The sequence below is a fragment of the Otolemur garnettii genome, unplaced genomic scaffold (genome assembly GCF_000181295.1).
Source record: "Otolemur garnettii isolate 467f Iridium unplaced genomic scaffold, OtoGar3 scaffold00003, whole genome shotgun sequence".
NCBI lineage: Eukaryota > Metazoa > Chordata > Mammalia > Primates > Galagidae > Otolemur > Otolemur garnettii.
This window is the reverse complement of record NW_003852398.1, coordinates 38128626-38131558: the sequence shown is the minus strand read 5'-3', so window position 1 is coordinate 38131558 and position 2933 is coordinate 38128626. Positions and strand designations below refer to the sequence as shown.

At 39.9% G+C, this 2933-nt stretch overlaps 1 protein-coding gene and 1 pseudogene across 2 annotated transcripts in view; both read left to right on the top strand.

The window, feature by feature from the left end:
• Window positions 1-2933, top strand: part of PKD2L2 (polycystin 2 like 2, transient receptor potential cation channel) — a 59193-nt gene that overhangs the window by 35339 nt on the left and 20921 nt on the right. The gene's annotated exons all lie outside the window — the stretch shown is intronic.
• On the top strand, window positions 2126-2687 carry LOC105887205 (annotated as a pseudogene).

Sequence of the window (2933 nt, the reverse complement as noted above, 5' to 3'; positions counted from 1 at the left end):
ACCACAATGCCCAGCTATTTTTTGTTGTTGTAGTTGTCATTGCTGTTTGGCAGGCCTAGGTCAGGTTTGAACCTGCCAGCCCTAGTGTGTGTGGCTGGCGCACTAGCTGCTGAGCTACAGGCACTGAGCCAGCATCCCTGTCTTGTTCTTGATCTTAGAAGAAAAGCTTTCAGTTTTTCACCATTGAGTATGATGTTAGGTTGTTATATATGGCCTTTATTACATTGGGGTACCTTGTTTCTATACCTAATTTGTCAATAGTTTTTATCCTGAATGGATGTTGAATTTTGTCAAATGCCTTTTCTGCATCTAGAGAGATGATCATGATTTTTATCTTTCCTTTTGTTAATGTGGTGTATCACATGTATTGAGTTGTCTATAGGTTTGTTTTGTTTTTGAGATAGTCTTCCTCTGTCACCTTTCCTTCGAAGTTTGGGCTTAGATTGTTCTTTTTCTACTTTATTGAGGTGTAGAGTTAGGTTGTTTGCGATTTTTTTTCTTTTTGTTCTTTTGAGATGTAAGACTTGCTATGTTGCCCAGGTTGAACTTGAACCCCTGGGCTCAAGTAATCCTCCCACCTCAGCCTTTCATGTAGATGGGCATACAGGTGTATGCCACCAAACCCAGCTTCTTTCTCAATGTAGTCTCGTATTGGTGTAAAATGCCCTCTTAAAACTCCTTTTGCTGCATTCCATAAGTTTTGGCATTACTCCATACATTTTTTTTTTTTTGCAGTTTTTGGTGGGGGCTAGGTTTGAACCCACCACCTCCGGTATATGGGGTCAGCCCCCTACTCCTTTGAGTCACAGGTAACAACCTACTCCATACATTTTTATAGTCTGTTATTAGGTTTATAAATATTTATCATTGTTATATCTTCTTGCTATATTGAATCTCTTATTACTCGTCTCTTGTAATGTTTTTTGATTTAAAGTCTATTTTGTCTGATATTAGTCTAGTCACCCCTGGTCTTTTGGTTACTATTTGCATGGAATATCTTTTTCCATCCTTTCACTTTCAACTTATTTGTGTCTTTGGATCTAAAATGAGTTTCTTGGGCAGCTCCTGTGGCTCAACGGAGTAGGGCACTCGCCCCATATGCGGGAGGTGGTATGTTCAAACCCAGCCCCGGCCAAAAATAAATAAATAAATAAATAAATAAATAAATAAAAAGAGAAGAAAAAGAAAAAAGAAAACAACAACAAAAATAAATAAATAAATAAAATGAGTCTCTTACAGCATATAGTTGGTTTGTTGGTTTGTATCCATCTTACCATCTGCCTTGTGATTGGAGAGTTTGATACATTTAAAGTAATTACTGAAGAGAGACTTCTGTCATTTTGATATTTATTTTCCTTATGCCTTAGTTTTTTTATTTTTTATTTATTTTTTTGAGACAGAGCCTCAAACTGTTGCCTGGGTAAAGTGCTGTGCTGTCAGAGCTCACAGCAACTTCAAACTCGTGGGCTTAAGCAATTCTCTTGCCTCAGCCTCCCAAGTAGCTGGGACTACAGGCACCTCCCACAATGCCTGGCTATTTTTTTTTTTCATTGTAGTTGTCATTGTTGTTTAGCTGGCCCGGGCTAGATTCAAACCCACCAGCTCTGGTGTATGTGGCTGTCGCCCTAGCCACTTGAGCTACAGGCGCCAAGCTGCGTTAGAGTTTTTTTAAACCTCACTTTTGGCTGGGTGCAGTGGCTCATCCCTATAATCCTAGTACTCTGGGAGGCCAAGGTGGATGGATTGCTTGAGCTTAGGAATTGGAGAAGCAAGAGTGAGACTCCCTCTCTAAAAAATAGCCAGGCATTGTGGCAAGTGCCTGTAGTCTCAGCTACTCAGGAGGCTAAGGAAAGAGGATCACTTGAGCCCAAGAGATTGAGGTGGTTGTGAGCTATGACACCACAGCACTCTACCTAGGATGACAAGGTGAGATTCTTGTCTCCACAAAAAACAAAAAACAAGAAAAACCCCTCATTTTTATGTTTAGTTGATCAGGGGTTAATGAAACATTTAAATTCCTTTCTTATTTCTTTTTGTGTATATTCTATATTTTTTTCCTTTGTGGTTACCATGAATAACCCTCCAATGTGAATTTACACTATGTTACATTCAACAACATACAAACACTCCTGATCCTGATGTCCTAAAAGCTTGTAAGAACAGTTGCATCTTGTACAGTGACTTGGGCTTGCCAAAGGAGCTTACTCTCTAGGTAGACCCATGTGAGGTTTGCTGTTGGTATGGAGAGAAAAACAATTCATTCATTGTTGCCAGACTTGAAAATGAGGATGAGAACAAGGATGAAATTCCCAAGAAAATTAACAGGGCTCTTGATAAAGTTTCCTCTAATTATCATTCAGGATCTTCTTCCTCAGATGAAGAAACAAGGAAGGAAGTGGAAGTGAAACCCAATTCAGTGACTGCGACACCAAGGCCTGAGTACCAGATTTCGGAACTGATATTCCCACCTCTTCCAATGTGGCATCCGTTGCCCAAAGAAAAGCCAGAAATCTACCCAGGGAATGGCCATCAGAGCCACTACCCTCCTCCTGTTCCATTTGGGTTATCCAAATCAGGGAAGGAAGAATAAACCATACCGTCCGATTCCAGTGACATGGGTACCTCCTCCTGGAATGCATTGTGACCGGAATCACTGGATTAATCCTCACACGTTAGCACCTCACTAGCTTCTTTTGATTTTGTTGGTGTCATGTTGAAAGAATATTAGAATAAACCTTACCACGCATTGAAAGTTAAAAGTTCATATTAATAGCAGTGAAGTTATATGGACCAAACCATCAAACTTTTTTTTTAATAGAAGTTATTGAGAATAATCTTTCTTAAAAATATATATATGCACTTTTGGCTCAGCGCCTGTGGCTCAAGTGGCTAAGGCACCAGCCACATACACCTAAGGTGGCAAATCCAGCCCA